The sequence below is a fragment of the Cavia porcellus genome, unplaced genomic scaffold, assembly GCF_034190915.1.
Source record: "Cavia porcellus strain 051 isolate PalLab524CR breed Dunkin Hartley unplaced genomic scaffold, mCavPor4.1 scaffold_17, whole genome shotgun sequence".
Taxonomy (NCBI): Eukaryota; Metazoa; Chordata; class Mammalia; order Rodentia; family Caviidae; genus Cavia; species Cavia porcellus.
In genome coordinates this window covers 72,244,920-72,267,882 of record NW_026947500.1, presented here as the reverse complement: position 1 = coordinate 72,267,882, position 22,963 = coordinate 72,244,920, and the positions used below count along the sequence as shown (strand labels likewise).

Below are 22,963 nucleotides of genomic sequence, written 5' to 3'. Positions count from 1 at the left end.
TTTTCTACCTGGCGTGCATTCCCACCAATGAGAGTAGAGCCGGTCAGCGGGCACGTGAGTGAGCCCGGCGTGTCCCCTGACGGATGGCCAATGAGGGCACGAAATCGGGTCTTGTACTCGCCCAATCGGGGTGCGGTGGGCGGGCCGTGCGGTGTTGATGGGCCCGGCTGAGGGGAGGGGCGGAGCTGTCAGCCGCAACCAATAGGTGTGCGGGCGTGGGCTCAGCAGCCAATGGCAGCCGGGGCGGAGCAGGAGCGCCCCCTCATAAGCCCCTCCCCGAGGCGCTCGCGGAGGGCTCGGCAGCCAGCGACCGAGCGGGGTCCGGCCCGAGCTGGGCCTGGGGTGCGACGCCGAGGGTGGGGAGCGCGCGCCGCTGCTCCGGGACCCGGCCGCGCGCGCCGCCTCAGGTGAGCCCACGGGGGAGCCGGCCGGCCCGTCGGCCGCGGGCGGAGGAGCGCGGGCCCCGTCGCCCAAGCCGCCCCCGCGCCGCGGCTCGGGGCTGCGGGCGCGCCCGGGACTCGAGGCCCAGGCCTCGGGCGCGGCCTGCTCGGGGCCCGGGGCCCTGGCGCTTTGTCCCGTCCGGCGACGCGGGCGGTTGGGGGCGTTAACCGGCCAGCCCGGAGTGGGGGTGGCGCCCGCTGGGGGCCGCGGGCCGCGGCGGGGCGGGGGGCCCGGCGGCCGGACAAAGGCGGGGCGCGCCCAGGGCGGGGGCGGGGCGGGCGCCCCTTCGCGGGCCGGGGGCGCACAAAGATGACAGCGTGGGTGGCCGGCCGGGCCTTTCTGCTTTATGATGCAGAACAAGCCTGGTCGCAATTTAAAAAAAAATAATAATAAAAGAATGAAAGAAAAAAAATATTTAAAAAGACCCCCAGAGCCTTGGTAATCCTTGCCTGAGTCTCTGAGCCTCTGAGCGTTGGAGAGGCAGAGGGCACCTCGCCACACACCAGCCACAGCGTGTCACCCCGTGGTGCCCCCGAAATGCCCATCGCTGCCGCCCCCCCCCCCCCCCCGCCGTCAGCCTGCCGTCCGAGCTTCCACACTGCTCCCCCCGCCCGTGTCCCCCGGCACCCCTCAATGCAGCATGCAATTTAGGTGTTTGGTTTTTTTTAATTTTAAAAATTCCTTGCCATGCACGCGCAGCCTGGCGATGCGCCCCCACCTCCGTGTCCCTCCCACTTGCAACCCGGTCGCCATCTCGGAGGCAGCCCCTCGGCCGGCCGCCGCCGTGGAGAGGATGCACATGGTCCGCCGGCCCGGACGTCCCCGTGACGGCCGCGCGGATGCGCTGTGACGTGCGCTGCGGGTGGCAGGGCTGCCCCGGCGCTGGAGGCTGCTCGGTGGGCGCGACGACCTCAGGCGGAGTGAGGGTCCGCGTGTCAGTCGCAGGCCGGGGCAGGCGGGCCTTCGGAGGGCTGTTTCCGCGGAGGAGTGGGGACCGCGTTTCAGTGGGTCCCATCTGTCGGGCTGGGGGAGGAGGCTTTTGTTGTAAGAATCGAGCTGCACCTGGGGAACTGTTTCCCCGAGTTGTGAAACTCGTGGCAAGGTGGCCGCTCAGTGGAGCCCCGCCGTCCTGCGAAAGGTCAGGCCCCTCCATGCTGGTCCTCTGCCAAAGCCATTGATTTTGGCACGTCGCTTTGGATGCCAGCGCTGTCTTAGGGTCTGAGGAGGCTGAGTCGCCAAGGCTGTGGTGTGGTGCCCAGCTCTGTGTCCCAACAGCCAGGTACCCGAGTGTCCCTGAGCTGCAGAGAGGTCCTACAAGCAGCACCTGTCCTGCGAAGGGCTCATTAGATGACTCCTCTGGGCTTTTATGGCAGCCCTGCCAGAGTTAATGACTCCCCTAACTCTCAAATAATAGCAGCCTTGAGGACCGTGGAGAGGACGCGTGGGCAGTCTCTCCTCCCAGCCCACGGAGTGGTGGGCAGCCCCCGCCCCGCCCCGCCCCCCAAGGACAGAGCGGAAACCGCTAGAGTCAACTTTGCGTGCTCTTCCCTCTTCCCGGAGCCAGGGCTTCTGAGGCCCGAGGGATCCTCCTGGTGCCTCCCCGGGTGCAGGGACGCAGGGAGGGTCAGAGCGTCCTGGCAGATGGAGGTCAGGGCCAGGGAGGCCCTGAGCAGCGGAGGCTGGGTTGCACAGACGTGTTCATCGAGCTGTGCACCACGCGCTAGGCGCTGTGCGTGTGTGTATGCGCAGGCACACGTGTATGTTCATGCATGTGCGCGCACGCGTGAGTGTGCAGGTGCTGGGACCTGGAGCCTGTGCAACTTAGGTGATTTTTCAGGCTTTGGGGCGGAGCCTGAAAGTGTGGATCTGTCTCTCACCTACTCTCCTGCTTCCCCGGCCTCTGTGTACCTCGAGATCCTGCCCATCTGGGCTTCGGCTCCTCCTCTGCAGCTCTCTGTGCCCCCCCACATTCTGTGCCCTGCCCCTCCCCCAGCAGGGGCCCTGGGATCCCAGCCCGGGGAGTCCAGCTGTCCTCTGTGCCATCTGACACCTGGCAGGATTCACCTGGCCCGTGGAGGTTGGGTTTCCAGCCCTGGGCAGGTTGGGAGGAGCCTCTGTTCCAGGGCTTGGCTTTTAGTGGGGTGGGGGTAAGGGAGGACCCTGTAGTGTGGTCACGGTTGCAATGGTGGAATAGCTTAGGGAGGGGGCACGGGAGGTAACCCGGTTGGCTGAGGACTCAAGTGTGGGCCTGAGGCTCTTCCTGGGGTCAGGAAATGTGGCTGGCACTCAGGGTTGTGTGACCTTGGACTGGTCCCCTACTCCTGAGCATAGGGGCATCTGGCCCTTGCAGGCACTTGAGCGGGAGGGGTGGACAGAGGCCTGTGCTGGTCACAACGTGACAGATGGCTGCCCGCACACCAGTCATACCCGGCTCCTGGCCCGGTGCCAGAGCCTGGCCACACGGCTGCCCGCAGGGCCCGAAGCCCCGTCCTACCCTGGGGCCTCACTTTGGGCTGAGGATGCTGGGCCGAGAAGGGGCTGAGAGAAGGGGCTGACGGGAGCCTGCTCTGGGCCCTGACACTCTTGATGATGTTAGTCCCTGGGTGTCTGTGCCCCCAGGTCGGGAACCTGAGAGATCTGGGCTCAGGTGCCTGCCAGGCAGGTCTGTCACCTGTCTGCCTTTTCTGCTTCCGTGACCTGAGCTGCACCTTGGGAGCCCTGGGCTTCCACAGATGGCCGTGAGTTTTGTGGGGGCTGAGAGCCCTAAGCTGTGAGCCGATGTCTCCATATCCGCCCTGTGCCCAACCTGGCCTGGTGTGCTCTGTGGGGCATCCTGGGCACCACAGGGTGCTGAGGGCCCCCCAGCCACCTGCTCCAAGCCAGCAGCAACCCCAGTCCTGACAGCCACACAAGTCCCCAGATGTGGCCCAGTGCACCCTGGGAGAAAGGTGGTCCCTCAGAGACCTGGGAGGAGACCCCTAGCTTTGCCACTGTCCCCCTCGCCCGCGCCCTGTGGCAGTGAGCGGCTCCCACAGCTGCTTCTTGTCTGTCCCTCTGCCCTGCCCAGCCCCGAGGGGGTGCTGCCTGCCGCCCACCTGCCACGCTGCTTGGGGTGTCTCCGGGTTGCCCTCGGCCTCTGGGCTCCCACTTGGGCTTCAGTGGCCACCCAGGGGTGACACTTCCACACCCTCCCCACCCGTACCCATCTGCCAACCCGATGGACAGTGCCTCCTTTTAAATCGGCTTCGAGTGGCTGCTGATGGCAGTGTCTGTGGGCCCAGGGGACGCAGGTATGCTGGCTGTGGTAGTCTGAGTCACCCGAATTCAGATGCACTGGTTCGGGTGTGGCCATCTGAACTGAGGCTGGGTGCAGCTCAGTGGAGCCCACCGTCCTGGCACGTGCACCCCACCTGCGCCCCAGTACTGCTTTGGTGAATGGCAGCAGTTTTCGGACCACTGCATTTGAGTTTGTCCATGCTTGGCATGGCTGGTTTTGGGGACCCTTGTGCTGGGGGGTGTCCCAATCACTAGGGGGGCCACTTGCACCCCTGTTCTCCGAAGGGATCTGAAAAGATGGTCTTCCCTGGGAGGTAGGGAGCACGTGAAAAAGCTCTACCTTCATCTCTTGTTTTCCTGCAACCTAAATAGAGTCTGTGAAAAGTTCAGAGAAGCATAGAAGAGCAAAAGCATTCTGGCCAGAGGGAACAGTGTGTGCAAAGGTCCCGAGGCAGGGAAATGTTTGTACCTGAACACATGACAGGCAGGGGAGCCGAAGTAGTAGGGAAGCAAGTAAGGATGCCGCAAGGCAAATCACTTTCCCTACCAGTTCATTTCTGCCCCCGGACCTTTGCACTTGCTGTTCCAACAGCCACGGAGCTTTTCCTTCCCCATCGCAACCCAAGGGGCTCCTTGTCAGCTAGGTCTCTGCTCAGCGAGCCCTTCCCTTCCAGGGAACTGGCTCCCTGCCTGCAGCCACCCTCCCACTCTCCCTCTCCCCCATCCCGCTTTTTCTTTTTTTGCCAGAAATCAGTGTGAATCTCTTTGTATGTTTGTGGTCCCTTTTGGGAGCAGGGGCTTTTCCTGGGCAACACCAGAAAGTAAGTATCTGCATCTCAGGAGGCCTGAGTCTGTCCTGTCACCCCCCCAGGCCATTGTAGCAGGGAAGTCACCGCAGGTGGTGGCCACAGGAATGCCACGGCCGGGTTCCAGGAAAACTTTATGTGCACCTGGAGAGTGCAGTGCAGAAAGACTGAGTTTTTACATCCCAAAATACTTTTCTTCTTCTTTTGATATTTTTTCCTGCCCTCCCATTAAAAGCTGTCCAAGCCATTTCTAGGTCCCAGGGCACGGCAGGACGCTCCTGAGGTTTGCCAGCGCGGGGCCACAGAGCGGCCCATGTGGTTGCAGCGAGCCCTTTGGGTTTTGTTGATCTCTTTGAGGCTGTGTGCCTGTGTGCTCTACACGGCTTTGAGCTTGCTCAGGCCGGGCCGGAAGTCAGGGTCCTCCTGCCTCAGCCTCCCAGTGCTGAGGTCGCAGGCGTGCGCCATGCCACACCTGAAGCTGCCCGGTGGCCGTGTGGGGGCTGCACACAGGGCAGCTCTTGGTACCCAGTTAGTGCTCAGCTAATGTCCAGTTAGCCTTCCTCTCTCCCAGTGCTCAGAGCATTGAGAGGCCGGCGCTAGAATTCTGAAAAACAGGTCGAGGGTCTTTGGGGGGAACATAGCAAAACGTGATGGGCTGAGACACAGGAGGGAAAAAAAACCGCAGGGGCGCGAGGTCACGGCTTGGGTTTGGGGGCCGGACACTCGCTACCCCCTTTCGTTGGAGAGTCCCCAAGCGTCAGAAGAGGCTGGGGCCCCGCCCTGGAGCTGTCCGTGGCCAGCGGAGCTGGTGGGCTCGCAGTTGTTCTGTGCGGGTCCCAGCCTGGCTTCTCCTTTTTGGAGACAGGGTGTCACTCCATGCTGGGCTCAAACTCGAGACCTCCCTGCCTCCTCTCCCCTCCTGAGGGCCGGGGTGACAGGCGTCCTCCCACAAGGGAGCGAGCCAGTGCCGTCCTGCTGGGAGGGAGGTGGCTTTTGCCATTACCAGGCAGGACAGCGGAGGTGGCTTTGACGGGCATGAGCACAGCTTTGGGGGTGGCATGGCCAGCTGCGCTCAGGGGATCGCGGATAGGGAGGTGCGGTGGCGTTTATCTGTGACCCCGGCACTCTCAGAGGCTGAGGCAGGAGGATCCCAGCTCCAGCCCAGCTTGAGCACCGTATCCACAGGGTGCGACTGTCTTGGAATTAAAGGGGCTGGAGATGTGGCTCTGTGAGAGGCTGTGGGTCGCCTCTCCAGTATGGCCCAGAACCACAAACCGAAAGGTCGGCTTACTGGAGGGTCACCCTTACCTTCCTGCCCTGCAGCAAGCCACGCCCACCCAGGAGGCCCCGCCCACCCCACTGCCCCGCCCACCCCGCTGCCCCGCCCCAGGGAGCGGACTTGGGGAAAAGCGATTCTGTCAGCCGAGCTGGCAGTGCCTTCTGGATCCAGGCTGGCTCTGTGCGAGCCCTGAGTTGCAGGGGCCGCCACGCGCATCGGGGCGCCCGAGGACGCACCAGCGGCCCCCTTCTCAGCCCCGCCCCCGCCCCCCAGCCGGTCCAGCGGTCCAGCAGGAGCGCCCCCCCCCCACGTCCCGCGGCTGCTGTCCAGTGCGGTGCTGAGTCCTGCCAATGCATACCTTGGGGTTCCAGCTGCGCGCTTCTCCTGTCCATTACATGCTGCTGCTTGCACCCCAAGAAGAGCAGGGAGCTGGCAAGGCTCGGACACCTTGTAGAGGGGCCAGCAGCCACCTTCACTGCCCCGGCCGCCAGCTGTAATCTGTTTATCTAAGTCGTTAAATTGCCCAGTTGGGGCTTGAATTTGCAATCGTCCTGCCTCAGCCTCCCAGAATGCTGGCATGACAGATTTCTTAATAAACCAGATACCAACGAGTGGCCTCCTTTAGCCGACAAATGGGCCCTGTGCCTGCCCAGTGCAGGTCACCCGGCCCTGGGGAGGGAGGAGACCCTCTGACTATGACGTCGCCACAGACAGTGCCCTGGTCGCCAGGCGCCTGTGCAGAGAGGCCCGTTTGTGCTGCATCCTCTGAGAGCCTTTGCCATGCTCACAGTCATGGGGACGGTGCTCAGACTGCTGTCTTCCTGGCCAGGGGCTGGTGGCAGCTGGGCGATCAGGGCTCACACAGTGTCCTTGGGAAGACGAGGGGATACCAGATCTAGGACAGCGGCCCAGAGTGGTGGTCAGGGAGGCTTCCCTGGGGACTGTGCCTCGCAGTGACACACTGGTGGGCAGAGGGAGGGGGCTGGCCACTTGGATTGGGCCTGGGAGCCCAAGGGCTGCCAGGTATCCTGTGCATGGGTGACTTGAGGGCCACTCTGAGCAGGTACTGAGGGCCTCAGGGGCCTGGAGCCGGCTGGGGGCCGCTGTCCTGCAGAGGGCTTGCTGTGCCACCCGACATGAATTCTCTCCACCAGCCCCTCTTAAAGTGAGCCTACCTTATCTTTTTTTTTTTTCCCCCTGGTCCTGGACATTGAACCCCGGGCCTTTTGCTCAGCCCTTTTTATTCTGAGTCAGTCTTGCTGAATTGCCGAGGCTGAGCTTGAGTTTGTGAGCCTCCTGCCTCAGCCTTCCAGAGTGGCGAGGTTATAGGCATGTACCATGCACCCAGGTTTTAAAATGTGTTTTTGGTAGAGATATAGCTCATGTACCATACAATCCATCTTCGTGGTTTTCAGTGTGTCCTCAGAGTTTTGTGCTGTTTTTGTTTGTTTGTTTGGTACTGGGAACTGAACGCAGGACCTTACTCCTGCCAGGCAGGTGCTGCTGAGCTGTATCCCTGGCCCTGTTGTTTTGTTTTTTGAGAAAGTCTCAATATGTAGCTCAGGCTGGTTCGCTATGTAGTTCAGGTGACCCTCCTGCCTCAGCCTCCCGAATTCTGGAATGACAGGCATGGGCACCATGCCCAGCAGTAGAACTGTTACCTCTGTCAAATTCCAGAATATTCTCATCACTGAAAAAAGCAACACTGTCCCCAGGGCACTCGGTCCCTCCCGTGGCCCTGGCACTATAACCTGCTTCCGGTCTGCCATTCATTTGCCCAGCATAAGGGCTTCACGGGCCACCCACACAGTAGGCTGGTCAGTGCTGCAGTCCTGTTTGCGGCTGAGTAATACTCCATTACGCGAGCCCTCTCCTCCATCCCCCCCCCTTCCCTGGAATTGTCGTGGAGTTCCAGAATGCAGGCCGAGGGCCCAGCTGGCCCCGGAGTGGGCGGAGAGCCGCGTGGAACCCTGTGTGGGGCATCTGGGCTTCGGGTGCAGTGCCCTTGGTCACCTGCAGGGGGCGCTCAAACCCGCGTTGCGCACCAGCCTCTGGGCTCCTGTAACTAGGGCTGTTTCATGGTCCGGCTCCGGCCTGAGGGGGACAGGGCCCCCACGGGCGTGTCCCTCACCCAGCCGTGGCCAGCAGGATTTTGGTGTCCCCACATTTCCTGCTCCCGTGTCCACCAGGAGCAGGGCTGGAACGGCTGCCCTGCCCCTCCCGACACTTGCTGGCTCACCTGCTGGCCTGGACGGGCCGAGGTCCAGGTGTGCACTGCTGCTCCTCCGTGCGCGGGGCTGGGCCCTGCCCCGAGGGTGTGTGGCCGCCCTTGGTGCAGCCGCGGGTCTGAGAGCAGCACCCCATCCAGGGGCCACCTGGCAGTGGGTTGGGGCTCCTTCCTGCTGGAGTCCTGGGGGGACAGTGGGGCGCGTGGGGAGAGGTGACGGCTGGCTCCTCTCGGTGGCTTGTGCCGGCCTGGCAGGCGTCAGCCGGGTGTTCATCCACAGCACTGCAAAAATAAAAATAAACTCGGCGTGTGACGGGGCGCCTGCCCGCCCTACCGCACAGGTGTGGAGCCGCCCGCGGGGAGCAGGGCCAGGCCGCGGAGCTCTGAGCGACCAGGGCGCCCCGAGAGGCCGGGGAGGAGGGGGCCGCGTGCAAAGCCCTGGGGTGGGGCCTGGGGGCGAGTTCCAGATGAGCCGTGGCCAGAGGAGGCTCCTGTCCCCTGGGAGCCAGGGCAGTAGCTCCAAGAAAGGGTTGGACAGCGGGCCCATCTGGAGGTGGACGGACACGGTGCACGGGGGACGACGCCCAAGCTGCTGTCCGCCCCTGGGCTGCAGATGAGGTCACCTCCACCAGACCCAGCTCAGGACCCAGCCTGGGGGACTCAGGGACCCCCAGACTCAGGCCTGGAGCCTCGGGGTGCAGCTTGAGGCAGGCTGGGGTACAGGGTGGGATACGGGGCTTGGGGCTTGGGACGGGCAAGGAGCTCGGCCCGGACTTGACACTAAGTGCTGCATCTTTGACCCTTGTTAATGGTGGTGAGGTGGGGCCAGGGGTCTTCTGGGTGTACAGTGTCTCTGTTGGGTGCTGAGGGGGGAACCCAGGGCCTCACACACCCTAGGCCGGTACACTGCCATGCAGCATCCCTGGCCATTTTTTTTTTTTTTTGTCTTTTTCTTTTTTATCAGTACCGGGGATTGAACTCACGACCACACACTTGCAAGGCAGGCGCTTATGCCGCTGAGCTAAATCCCCAGCCCCGCACCCCTGGCCATTTTTACTGTGTATTTATTTATTTATTGGAGATAGGTCTCACCATGTAGTTCAGGCTGGCCCTGAACTCCGTGTAGCCTCGAACTTGTGGGGATCCTCCTGCCTCAGCCTCCTAGCTCACAGGTTGGTAGGTTGTGTGCCTCCGTGGGGTCTCTTTAAGGTCTACGAAGCTCCTGACCAGCCAAGCTGGCCTCTGTGGCTAGTGCCTCAGGGAGGCTGTGAGGATCTGAGGTGGAGCAGGGGGCAGGCTGGGGCGAGGGGAGAGGGCCCTTGCCAGCCGGCCTGGAGTCACGTCCCTTTGTCACCTGAGCCAGCAGAGTCAGGACCCTGTACACCCGCACTGCCCTCACCTGGCGCCTCTGCTGGCGTCACGGGCAGCAGCCTGGCCCGCAGTTTTGTAGACTTTTAATTTTTCGGGGTCTCGGGCTCCCCTTCAGCTACAGAAGCAGGGCAGAGGAGGAGGGAGGGAGGGACGGGCGGGGAGGAGGGCTGCCACGCACCTGCCACGCCACCTGTGATCAGTGTGGGCTACACATGGGCTGACGGAGATCTCCAGGCTGAGGGGAGCCGAAAGCCCCAGCATTCTGACCCCCGTTTCTCCCGGTGAACTCCTTTGGAGGGGTGTTCTGCCCTGAGCTCCATCCCCAGCCCTGATTCATTTTATCTTGAGGCAGGATCTCACTCAGCCTCCGAATGGTTGAGGCTGGTTGTCAGCTTAGGACCCTCCTGCCTCAGCCTCCCAGAGAGCCGGGAGACTGGCGGTGGCCCTGCCCCAGCCGCGTCTGTTGTCGCCTCACCAGTGCCAGCTGTGCCACTGGCAGGTGCTCGTGAGCCGTGGGTAGCAGTGCCCAGTCCAGTGGCTGCAGTGGCCCCCGGTACCGAACTGAGCTTCTGGGAGCCTCGGGCACAAGAGGCCACACCACCTGGGCTGCACAGTATGTGCTGCTATTCTCACAGTGCCATGCTCCCTGGAGCATGGCCCTGTCCCCTGGTGGCACATAACTCCGTGGAGTCATGCATTGTGTGGCCCTCTGAACCTGGCTTCTTTCACCGAGCCGTGCACTCAAGTTCTGTTCATACCGTAGTGGGCATCAGAGCCTTGTTCCCTTTTCATGGCTGAGTAATATTCCACAGACCAGATTCCTCATGCTGTGTGACCATCCATTCTATTGTTGAACACTTCTTGACTCCTGTAAAGATGCACTTATATGGACATGTGTGTCCATTTGTTATAGGGAGATAGGAGGGAAATGGCTGGATCTAATGGAAACTCCATGTTTTATCTATTTATTTATTGTTTAGTGGCAGGACTTGAACTCATGGCCTTGTGCTTGCCAGGCAGGCGCTGTGCTGCTGTGCTATATAACTCCATGTTTCATATTTTAGGAAGCTACCAGACTTTTCTCAGGTGGCGGTACCAGAGTACAATCCTGATGGGAAAGCCCCCCCAGCCTTTTTTTTGAGACGTGGTCTCACTGTGTTCAGGCTGGCCTTGAACTCACTATGCAGCTTCGGCTGGCCTCAGCCTTGAGGCGATCCTCCTGCCTCAGCCTCCTGAGTGCTGGGGTGACAGGCATTGCCCCCAGGCCGGGCCTCGTACCCGCTGGCTGTGTGCACGCTGGGGGCCCAGCTGCTCTCGTGGGGCTGTCTCGGGCGTGTCAAAGCCTTGTGCCCTCCCTGCCCCGAGCACCGCCGTGCGCGCTGCAGGGTCCTTGTGCTTTCTCGCCTGCGTGTTTTTCTGGGATCCCGGCTCGCGGCAGGGTTATTTTGGATGTGTTGCTGCAGACAAGGTTTTCAGGTTTGCCGCTGGCAGGCTCCCTTCCCCCAGGCTTCTGGCTGTGTGACCTTCTTAGGGCCCTGGCCCTGCCCCAGCCTGTGCGGAGAGCTGTGGGTGTAGAGGCCTGGGCCCGTGTGTGGGGTGACTGAGCCCCAGTCCTCCGCAGTCTCCAGCCCGACCCACCGAAGCACTGGGGGTGAGGCAGGGGGTGTCCCCCCCAATCTGGGCCTGGGTCACAGGGCCCCAGGGAAGGGCGAGCCCCCAGATTACAGGGCAGGGTGTGTGCATGTTACAGATAAACACGAAGCTGATTCTGCTAATGATTATAGCTTTAAGCAGTTAATTACCAGCATCAAAGAGCCCTAAAGCGTACAAAGGCTGGGCTGTCTGTGCCGAGGTTGCCTCTGGCGCCCGGGGGATGCTGGGCTCCCTCCACCCATCCCATGGCAGTCCCCTCTGCACCCCATCTGCTGCTCCCCCCCTCAGCACCTAGGGAGGTGCAGTGGCCGCCAGGCCCTGTTGTCCCCGTGGGGCAGTGGGGTGGCCCGGCCCCTCCCAGGTTCCCTGGCTCCACACCCGGGCTCTGCGCTCTGCTCTGTGATTTTATTTCCTGTCTATTTTTGAGGCAGGGTCTCGCTGTGCAGCTCAGGCTGGGCCTGAACTCAGGACCCTCCTTGCCTCGGCCTCCCCGTCCTGGGATGACAGGTGTGCGCCGCCATCTGTCCTCTCTGTACTTCTGAACTGCCGAGGCTGTTACGGTAAACTTGGGTTACGTTCAATTCGGGTTTGCCAGGAGCAGGGATTCCCTGGGTGAGCTGTCGGGTCGGCAGGTGGGCATGGACGGGAGCTGCCCTGGTCCTGTTACAGACTGGGTTCGCCAGGAGAGGTCAGTGCAGGAGACGGGGTGGCTGGAGGCCCGGAAGAGGACCACACAGCCACATTCCTCCGTGGGGAGGACAGCGGCCCGTCGGTGTCCTGCACAGACACTGTCTCCTTGTGAGGCGGCCCCCTTCCGGGAAAGCCCTCTGCAGGCAGGACCAGCCTGGTTCAGTTTTATCTTTCCAAGTCCCAGACAGGGTCCCCTAAACCACCAAATCCTCCAGGCAGGCTGGCCTCAGATGTGCAGCCCTCCTGCCTCAGCCTCTCCGGCCCCGGGTTGCAGGTGTCACCACTGCGCCCGACTGCCGTTTCGTTCCTGTCCTTCCCTTGGTGGGAAACACATCGCACGGGGCGGGGTGCGCTGGGTGACGGAGCCTCCTCGCCTGCACCAGCTGCTCGGCACCTTTAATCGGTATTACCTGAGCCACCAGCAACCTAATTGCCGACTGTCGTTTTGCCTCCCTTTCTATCCAGTCTGTGATGTTCCCTTTGCACCGTGTTATACTCCCTAAGTGCCCGCACCTGCAGTCCTGCCAGAGGGCCCTGGGTCACGGCCGGCCGGACACATGGACGACCTGGATCCCGCCCTGGATCTTAGTGGTCACTCACAGCCAGGGTCACGAGCCATGACCCGAGACGTGTGTGTCCAGGCGGTCTGAGAGGCAGACGGGAGCCCTGCGGAGTCCTGCAAGGGCCGGGCAGCACCTTCCTGTGCAGGGCTGGGCAGCCCCGGGCCGGGGCTCTGAGGACCCTGAGCTCGGCCTGTAGACGGGAGAGAGAGCCGGGGAGGGAGCCCGGCCTCAGCTGGGACCTGCGGACAGCCGGGCCTCGGGAACATGATCGCTGTCCCCACGCGAGGGGCCTCAGGGCCGCGTCACCTGGTGGCCCTGCTCTGTAAGACGCCCTTGAGTAGTGGGGTTCCCAGGCCACCCCCTGGGGGTGTTCCTCTCAGACAATATCTTTATTCTATTTTATTTTATTCCACTTTATTTCTTCTTTCTTCTTCTTCTTCTTCTTCTTTTTTTTTTTTGTCCTCTTGAGACAGGGTCTCACTCTGCAGTTCAGGCTGGCCTTAAACTCACTGGCAGCCCGGGCCGGCCTCAAACCTCATCTCGACCCTCCTAAAGGAGTCTCAGCCTCCTGGGCATGTGCTACCGTGCCCGGCCTGGCACGTGCCATTTAAAGACCATTAGGCAGGAGGCAAGGTGCTCACTGCGGCCCGCGGGGGTCCGTGTTTCTGGGCCTCCCCGTGGGTGGAGCTGGAGGACAGGTGTGTGCAGCCGGGCACACACACACACACACACACACACACGCACACACGCATGCAACACGTTAGTGTGTCTGCGTACGCCTGTATAAGCATCTCTCTCCCTGTTTATCACGCACTTTTCTCCATGCAGCTGTCTGTCTAGCCGTCTGCTTCTCTGGGTTTCTATCCATCTGTCTACCATGCACCCACCCACCACCACCCCCGTGCCCGCGCACCCCCCTCACCCCCCACCTCTGCACCTACTCCCCTGCCGCCCCCGGTGTCCTGTTCCAGCCCAGCCCCGGGGCCCTCGCTGCCCCCCTTCGAGGCACTCAGAGCCCCCCTTGCCCTCCTGGGAGCAGCCTTCAGGGCCGTCGCTGTCGCAGACACACAGCGTGTCTGGGGTCTCTGGGCTGGGTCTTTCTGTCCTGAAACCAGGTCGGGGTGTTTGTTCCTGTTTGTGTTTTTATTGGGGCACCCCAGCGGCCCTTACTGATTTCCTGTATGGATTCACTACCCATTTGTTGCTGGGTTTAGACTGTGGCATCAGGGTGCGTGGCCAGCAGTGCCCCCAAGCTTGCCTGCCTGCATCCTGCCATCGCCAGGCCTGCCGACCTGTCCTCAGGCCCCCGAGAGCTTCCGGGAGCAGAGAGCCTCTACACCCGGGCTTCTCGGGGCCCGCAGGGCGCCTGTGCCCGTGTCCCGCAGGGTGGTGACCCTCATGGCCAGAGTGCCTGGGCTGTCTCCCTCTGGGCCCTGTGCTCCCCCGCCCCGCCAGCAGGGTGCACTCTTCCAGCCGCAGGCACTCACGGGCCTGAGCAGGTGGGCAGGGGGGGTGGTGCTGCTGGGGGAGTGGGCCGAGCCGAGCGCCAAGGCCATCCTGGGACCCCGCTGCACTGACCTCCCGGGATCTGACCACTCTCTGGGTCTAGAGGGTCGCGCCCTTGGCGAGAGCCTTGCAGGTGATTTGCTGTCAGTCGGGTGCCTTTGGGCTGTGTGAGTCCATTTCCCGTACCCTGCCTTCCCAGTGCAGTCCCGCGAGGGGCCGGGCCTTGCCTCGGCTCTGGCCTTGACTGACCCGTGCTGCTGTGGCTGAGCCCTGGCTGGGTGAGGTGTGGAGAGCCGGGTCCTGGGCTGCAGGCCCTGGGATCACATGGGGCCCTGCCCCGACTGATCGCCCAAAACCTCCTTGCAGAGCCCGCCCGCACGCACGGGAATCCTGGGCCACTGAGGCAGAGGTGTCCTGGCTTCTTCCTGGAGCTTGGCAGCCTCCTGCCCCAGACCCCCAGGTTTGTTAGGGAGCGGGGGAGGTGGGGACCTGCCCCTTCCCACTGCCCCAGGCTCTGCGGTGCCCTGAAGGTGCTGGGTCCCGTTCCGGACGTCCCTCCTCCTCCTGCCGATGCCTGTCCCCCCGAGTCCCTTGCTCCTCCCGGGACCCAGCACCCCTCATGGGCACCTCCTGACTGCCGTGGCCTCGTGGATTTCCCACGGGCTGCAGCGCATGCGCACGTCTTGTGTGTGTCCCCAGGACATGGCTGCTGGGCCCGGCGTGGCCCTGTGGTGGGTGTCCATGCCCTGGGTGGGTGGCCGTGTCCTGGGTGGACGGGCCCTGGGTGGCCGTGTCCTGGGTGGCCGTGTCCTGGGTGGACGGGCCCTGGGTGGCCGTGTCCTGGGTGGCCGTGTCCTGGGTGGACGGGCCCTGGGTGGCCGTGTCCTGGGTGGCCGTGTCCTGGGTGGACAGGCCCTGGGTGGACGGGCCCTGGGTGGACGTGTCGTCAAGGCTGAGATCTGAGTTGTGGATTCTCTCAGAGCCTTTCTCGGGGTCGTGGACACTCGGGTCCTCGCCGTCCCCACACCAGTGCCCTGGCGTCGCCGTCCGTCCAGCCCCTGCCCGCAGCCCCATCTCCGTCCCGCTGCAGGCTCCTCTGTGCGGGTGGGGCTGCCTAGCTGTCCCTGGAGGCAGCCGGGTCACTGTGACCCTGTGACTGTGCGCCCCGCAGCTGCAGGTCTGGAAGCAGATTTCATCCAGGAGGGCAGCGCGTGTGGGAGGGCAGGCGGGCAGAGCGTGTTCTCAGCGTGAAGCCCAGCGCGGCAGGGTGGCTGCGAGGTGTCTGGAGGGCCAGCCTGTCTCTGTCCATGCAGGCCGCTCCTGTCCGTGTGTCCTGCTGTTCCCAGAGACTGGCCCAGCTGTGCCTTGACACCTCCTCCCTGAAGCCCGCGGCCCAGGCCTGCTCCGTGCTTTGCTGTGGGACACAAGTCCCCCCACCCGGCCTCGCAGCGCGTCCCCTGGCAGGGCGATCTCTGCCCACTCCACGTCTTGTGCCGTTTGCTTTGCCCTCCGCTGATGGTGTCAGGGTGGAGCAGCTGGCCACCTCCTGCTGGAGCCAGGACCTGGGCGAGGGCAGGACAGGAGGCAGAGCCATCAGGCAGGCCTGCCCCCCCCTCCGGGCTCCGTCGTCTGCGCGACCCCCCTCTGGTCACTGCTTGTCCTCCATCCAGGACACTCTCCTCTCCCAGCTGACCCCGAGGCCCCCCCGTCGGCGTGTGTGGCCTGGTTTCTGCTCCTTTGTGCCCTCGCTGTGATGTTGGCCTCCTTTCCTGTGCTCCTTGGCCGCTCGCCTGTCAGGACTGGCCGTCAGCCCCGCCTGCGTTTCCCTTGAGCGCCAAGCCGCGAGGCTTCTCCCGGGTCCTGGATTCTGACCCTCGGCCACACGCAGGCCAAGCGCGGCTTCCCCGTCCCTGGCTGTTCCCGTTGTCTCCGCTTCCCTGGTCGCTGAGCCCGCCCAGCCCTTTCTGTCCTGGGCCAAGGCCTCTCCAAGCTGCTCCCCCCAGGCTGGGCTTGGACTTGTGGGCCCTTAGGCTGGCACCTCCTGATGCCGGGTGGCAGGGCTGTGTCACTGCCTCTGGCTCGCTCTGGGGCTTTCTTCCGTGTCCCTCCTGCATGCCCTGCTGTCCCCTGACCCCACTGCCTGGACTCCTGTGTGTGTCCCCGCCCCACCCCTGAGGTGACCAACTGCCCCGGGACCTGGCGTCTGGTGGTGGAGGTGGCACGTAGACCCCTGATCCGGAGTCAGTGACGCTGTAGGCGTCACGCTCCAGGACCTGTCACCAGCACCGTGAGGCCGTGCTGAGGCATGTGGACTTTGGCAGCCTTGGAGATGCTGTGCTCTTGCCCGAAGGGTGACACCGTGTTGGGTCTCAGACCTTCCTGGGCTGTGAGTGGTCTTCCCAATGCACGAGGCACATGGCGTCCCCTGTGGGAGGGACCCTTGCTCCCGAGGGCCAGGGTTTGGGTGGGGTCAGGGAATGGGTGGCTTCTGAAGGTGAGTTCTGGTAGTGACCCTGCAGTGGGGACCTTTCCTGGTGACCCTGTCCTGCAACCAGCCTCCCCAGCCCCAGGGTGGGCCGTGGGCAGCCGCCCCAGGGTCAGTCCTGGCAGCCCCAGGCCAGGAGCACCTCTGCTCCCTCAGGATGGGGTGAGGGCCCGGGCTCCCCTGATGCCACCCATGAGCAGGAGTCCCTGAACCTCTGTGCAGTGGCAGGGCCGGCCCCTTGCCAGTCCCAGGCCACCCGCTGTCCCCGTGCAGAGGGGCAGGGCGAGCGGGTGTGGGCAGGAGCCTGGCATCTGTGGAGGGCGAGGCTGCATCTCTCGGGGCCTGGCTTGTCCCCGGCAGGCCCTGGCGGGGTGACCCTGGCTCCGCGGCTCCTCCGTGGTGCCCCAGATTCCTGGTCAGCGGGCCAGCAGAGCACAGGATGACGCTTTTCCGATCGCTGTACCCCTCTCTGAGCCGTGGTCTCAGATGCTGGGAGACACTGTCCAGCCGCGTCTACACCGCCGCCCACTTCCGGGCGCTGCTCATCTTCCCTGGAGCCTCTGCCGCGACGCGGTGTTGACTCACCAGATCCACACTTCACTCTCACATCCTCCTCTGTCCCAGCCCCATGCTGCGCGCCGGGGACACAGCTGTCACCGCCCCGCAGCGTCCTCTGGGCCGTGACTCTGTCAGGCTCACTGTGCTTGTGGTGACCTGCATGGTTTTGGTTTTCACCTGCTGTATCCCGGGGATGGAACTGGGTGCTTTCACTGAGCTGCATCGCCATCACTTTTTTTTTTTTTTTTTTTTTTGTCTTTTCTCTTTTTATCGGTACCAAGGATCGAACTCACGACTGCCTGCGCAAGGCAGGTGCATATGCCGCTGAGCTAAATCCCCAGCCTCCCCCATCACTTTTTAAAGTTTTATTTATTTAGAGACACAGTTGCCGACCTGGGGTCCTCCTGCCTCAGCCTCTCCAGTGCTGGGATGACAGGTGTGGGCCTGTATGCCCAGCTAACCTTGACAGGTTGATTTTTTTTTTCTGTTTTGCTTTTATTTATTTACTTTATTTTTTGGAGACAGGGTCTTGCTATGTAGCCCAGGCTGGCCTTGAACTCATGACAGTTCTGCCTCAGCCTCCCCAGTGCTGGGATGACAGGGCTATACCACTACACCCAGCTCAAACCTGTTCAGGTCTACCCTGGACCACAGTCCAAGTGGACTGTGGGCTGTCCCCCGATTGGGGTTCACCGAGGTGAGGTATGGGGAGGAGGATAGGGCGGTCGTCATGCCCTGTGCAGGGCAGGTGCTCTCCCTGTGACCAGGGTGGTCCCTGGCTGGAGTGGTGTTGGTCAGGTTTTCCCCCATGAGGTGACGGCATCCCTGCGTTCTGCACATGCACAGCCCCTGCAGAGGGGCTGCCTGGTGCCCTCTCCCAGGCGCTCTCGCCTTGTGCAGGGGGTCATGGTGCCCTCTGGGTGGGGTAGACGGCGTCCATGCCGCTGAGACCTCAGCTCCTGGCTGCTTTTCTCGCAGGCCCCGTGCTGCTGGGGGGAGTGGCCGAGGAGAGGGCACCAGAAGCAGCACAGGCGGATGCTCCCGCAGCCCCTTCCTCCAGCTCAGAGTGGGCAGCGCAGGGGCTCAGCCTCGCTCAGCCTCCCCTTAACCCGCGCAGGGGGACCTGGGAGTCACTGGGCCCCGAGTTACCCAAACTTTATTTTTTGGTGCCGAGGGTGGAATCCAGGCTCTTTATGCTGAGCAACATTTCTAGCCGTTTTACTTTTTATTTTGGATCAGCGTCTCACCGAGCTGCCCAAGCTGGCCTTAAATGTTTGATCTTCCTGCCTCAGCCTCCTTAGTAGCTGGGACTGGTGCAGGGATCTGGTCTGCAGCTCCCTGCAGGGAGGAGGGCGGGGCCGCAGGGAAGGGGCGGGGCCGCGGGGAGGAGGGCGGGACCGCAGGGAAGGGGCGGGGCCGCAGGGAGGAGGGCGGGGCCACAGGTCCTGGGTTGGACGAGTGGGGGTGGGGGGACTCGCTGCTGCTTAATGTTTACCTACCTCAAGGGATTTCAGGGCACCACGGGCTGTGTCTGGTGGTCGCCTGGCCGCAGGGCACGAGGGCTTTGCAGTGCGCAGCCGGAGGGTACAAGGAGCCCTCTGTGGGGCGCTGGGCAGTCACCCCAGCCCGGAACAGGGGACGCAGGCTGTGCTTTTATTCCAGTCTGCCTCCAGCTGGGGTCCTGGTGCCTTTTAAAAGAGGGTGAAATCAAGGGCTGGGCCCTGCGCAGCAATTTTGAAAAACTCGGATTAAGATAGGAAACAGCAGGGGCTGGGGACTTAGCTCGCGGCATAAGCACCTGCCTTGCAAGTGTGTGGTCGTGAGTTCGATCCCCGGAACCGATAAAACAGAAAAAAAAAAAATAAAGATACAAAACAGCAGAAGATACTGCCTGCTCTAAGGCAAGACCCTGCCTCAGAGTTACAAAATAAAGCAATAAAAGACTGGGGCAGGGCGCAGTGAAGGCCTCAGCCTGCGTGCTGATACACCGCGTCATTTCAAACCCGCCACGCATCCGGCCGCAGGGTCAGGCCTCTGCTCCCAGCACCCGGGAGGATGAGGCAGGAGGGTCCGCGTCCGAGGCAATGTAGGGAGACCCTGTCCCGAAAACAAAAGAGCAGAAGGGAAGAGAAGGCTCGCGGGCTGGGCGGTGTCCTCTGTGGGGCTGCCCCTGAGGGCACCGGACCTCGCCAGCATCTAACCATGGCTTTGCCCCTCCTAGGAGCCGCCACCGCGGGAGCAGGGCAGCAGCAGCCTCTGCCACTGGAGCTGCGAGGTGAGTGACGTGCTGGCCCTTCCCGTCCCGTCCCGGATGCCTGTCTCTCCCATGGCAGCCGGGGTCCCTCTGCACCCCGAGACCTCGGGTGGCACCGTGGGTGTTAAGACACACTGACACGCACATGTGTATCATGAGCCTTGGGCTCCTGGGACACCCGTCCTCCAGATTGCAGGGTATTTTTTTTTTAAAGAAAAATGATGTGGCTGGGCATGGGATTACACCTGTCATCCCAGCGCTTGGGAGGCTGAGGCAGGAGAATCGCTGTGAGTTCAAGACCAGCCTGGGTTACAAAGTGAGCACAAGGCCAGCCTGAACTGCACAGAGACCCTGTCTCAAAAAGATAAAATAGAGGGGGCTGGGGATTTAGCTCAGCGGCATAAGCGCCTGCCTTGAAAGCAGGCAGTTGTGAGTTCGATCCCTGGTACCGGTAAAAACGAAAAAAGCCAAAAAAAAAAAAAAAGATAAAATAGAAAAATTGACACATGAAGATTTTCAGCATACCATGTCAGTTTTGTTGACCACTTTTTTTTTTTTTAATTGGTACCAGGGATCGAACACATAACCATGCGCTTTCTTTTTTTGTTGTTTTTTTTTTGGTCTTTTTCCTTTTTATTGGTACTGGGGATCAAACTCACGACCGCCTGCTTGCAAGGCAGGTACTTATGCCACTGAGCTAAATCCCCAGCCCCACCATGTCAGTTTTTAAAGTTATTTTTATTTTTCTCCAGGGCTAGGGATGGAGCTGAGGGCCTTCCCTGAGCTATGTCCCCAGTGCTTTTATTATTTTGTATTTTGAGGCTTTTGTAATTTTGTAATTTTTGCTAAATCACTGAGTTGCCCAGGTGGGGTCAAACCTGGCATCCTCCTGCCTCAGCCTCTAGGACGTGGGGTCCCGGGTGTGCACTACCACACCTGCTGCGGTGTGGTCTTTAAGCTGGGCTAATGTAGGAACAGTGCCTGTGCAGTCATGATGACGATGATTGTGTTGAGCCCCAGGGGCTGAATCCAGGTCCACTGTACCACCGAGCGACATCCCCAGGCTTTTGAGCAAGGGTCTCCCTCAATTGCACAGGTTGGGCTGGGACTTGTGGCCCCGCTCCATGCTGGACGGGGTCCTGTGGTCCTGTCCTCCCAGGGTCCATGGCTGCACAGTGTGGGTGGCATCTGGGGGCCTGAGGAGTCACATGGGCCGGGCACTGTGGCCCCCAGCATAGGCCCCCCCAGCACTGCATGGCATGGTCATGGAGTGGTCACGACTTGGGGCCTTGGTGACCCGGGTGGCTCAGCGTGGCACGGGAGCTCCGAGTCCCCTTGAAGGGGAAAAGAAAAGGGACCAGCTCCAGGCAGTGGCTGCAGCAGCCATTTTTGTCAATAAAGCTTTATTGGCACACGGCCACGCCCTCTCATTTCCATGTGCTCTCTGTGACTTCCCCACCATGGCGGGGCCCTTGTGACCTGGCTCGGCCTGCAGAAGCCTCTGCCCCTGGGCCGCTGGGCCCTGCTGACCGTGCCCCCTGGCAGTTGTCTCCCTGGAGCCTTCAGGGGAGCCGGGCAGTGGGTTCCTGGGGGCTGCGCTGGGGACACAGGAGCCTGACACCTGTGTGTGAGCCCGTGAGCGCCTCCCTCCCCGGCACAGACAGAAGGAAAAGCAGCCAGTGCGGGGCCCACGTGTCCTGCCTGTGTGATTAACTCTAGCGGTCCCTGTCCCTGAGCAATGGGTGTCACTGCCCGGCTTCCCCTTGCCGCTCCCAGCCTGTAATTCGAGGAAAGCGAGCTGGCCAGCGATGTCTGGGATGGACCTGGGAGTGGGGACAGGCAGGGCACTGGCGCCTTGACGGGACTCGGCATCCCGGGGACAGTGTCCTGGGTCAGCGGGGGTGCTGGGTGGGTTCCTGGCATGGGTGGCGCCCGCCCTCCGGAGCGCGTTGCTCAGGGGCTCGGGCCCTGACCCGTACCTGCCGTCATCTCCATCTGCTTCTGGATGGTGCCATCGCCCCAGTGGGAAGCCCCACCCCCGTGTGAGCGGTCACCCGTCCCCTCCCAGCCCCGGCCCCCAAGGCCACCTCCTGTCTCTGGAGTGACCTGTGCTGGGCGCTTCCTGCCCAAGGAGCCCCCACCGTGCGTCTTCTGTCTGTGTCTCACTGAGCACGGTGTCCTCCAGGCCCTTTTGTGCCGTGGCGGGTGTCACGGCTGTGTCCCCTCCTCTGTGCATGGCTGGCCCGCCCATGTTGGCTGCTGTGCCCCTGTCTACCTGGGCCAGGTTGGGGGTTGTGGGTCCCTCCGCCCTCTGTGAGGGGAGGGGACTGGGTGGCCGTGAGTGTTTCCACACAGCCTCCTGTGCACATGCTGTATCTGAGTCCCCGGGGCCGAGTTTAGTCCTTTGCTGCCCCCAGCAGCCTGGGGGTCGCCTCTGAGCTTGGAAAGGCACCTGCACCCTCTTTCAGACCTGCAGCATCACCCCCGGCTGTGAGCCAGGCAGGTCCTTTCAGGTTGCACCCGAGCCAGGGGTGGCTTCTCCTGTCCTGTCCTCTGGCTGCCGCGCACTCACGGGATTGCTCAGCGGTGGCCGTCTCTTCCTCCTGCAGGGAGGCCCGGGCCTCCCTGCTCCCCAGGACCTGCGCTCTGTGGCTGTGCCCACCCGTTGGTCACCGTCAGGCTGCCAGCAGGTGCCCCTGCCTGCAGGCTCCCTGGGCCCTGAGCACAGCAATGCTGGGTAGAGGGACCCAGGGCAGAGACGACTCTGGGGGATTGGACACCGTCTCCTGCGCTCTCCTGACAAGGGCGTCCTTTCGTTTTATTTGGTTTTTTGTTTCTTTTTGAGATGGGCTCACTACAGAGTCTGGGCTGGCCTCGAACTCAGGGTGACCCTTCTACCTGGGACCTCTGCATGCCGGGAAGATAGCTGTGTGCTCCTGTCCCACAGCCTTGTTTTGAGAGAGTCTTGCTGTGTAGCCCAGGCTGGCCTTGACCCCGGCAGTCCTCCTGCCTCAGCCTCCTGGGTTGGGGATTGTGCATCATGCCCAGCTGCCAGTGGCTTCTTCCAGTGGCTTGAGGGCCCTGCAGTGGACCGGGTGTAGGCGAGGCTGGGAGCCTGGGTGCATGGGGGGATCCCTGGGGGACACACTACCCCACAGGCTCACTGCTCTCTAAGCAGAGGAGAGGGGCCTACAGGCCTCCGCCTGAGCCCCGCCTGGCGTCTGAGAGCCGTGCTGTCCCCGTGGTCTTCTGGGCCACGCAGCTCTTACTGGAGTTGGTGAGGGCCTTCAGCCCCCCTTCCCTGGGGGCCCTGAGGCTGCCCGTGGGAGCCCCGGCTTGGCCCAGCAGGTGCGGCTGCTGTAGATCGGGCGGCCCCAGTGCAGTCCCAGTCTCGGCAGTCAGGTGGGGGTGCCGGTGTGGATGGTGTTGGGGGACTGACCCCGCCCGTCAGCTGGCAGCCGCGGGCTCCACCATGGTGGGTGCTGGAGGGATGGGGGCACCGGCAGTTACTTCTCTGCAGCGCCCGCCAGTGTGGCTGTGACAGCCGGACAGGGCTGCCCAGCCAGGCCCATTCCCCGGTGGCACAGATGCTAGGGCGGGTCACCAAGTGGACTGGCGCCCCTGCCTCCCGGGTTCCACCTGTCACTGTGTGGGGACAAGGGGCCATTGTGGGGCTGGCTGGGTCCAAGGTGGCACTGGCGGCCAAGTGTGTCGGGCCTGGGGGTCCCTGGGCAAGCGTCCAGGTCAGACCGCAGGCCCGGGTGCTCAGGGGGGAGCAGGGTGGGCTGCGTCCCCGGCCTTTCCCACTTCTAGGCCGCACCCTGCCGGCTCCATCTGAAGCCAGGCTCCTGGGG

The 22,963-nt window shown here is 62.6% G+C and overlaps 1 protein-coding gene across 7 annotated transcripts in view; it reads left to right on the top strand.

The window, feature by feature from the left end:
- Positions 1–259: 259 nt before the first annotated feature.
- Positions 260–22,963, top strand: part of Kdm4b (lysine demethylase 4B) — an 86,338-nt gene continuing 63,634 nt past the window's right edge. For 3 of the 7 annotated variants that reach the window (XM_063229164.1, XM_063229169.1, XM_063229170.1), the window contains exons 1-2: positions 260–407; positions 19,077–19,130. The gene's annotated coding sequence lies outside the window, so the exon portion shown is untranslated. The remainder of the gene's footprint in view (positions 408–19,076; positions 19,131–22,963) is intronic. The other 4 variants (XM_063229168.1, XM_063229167.1, XM_063229166.1 and 1 more) reach the window with 2 other exon arrangements.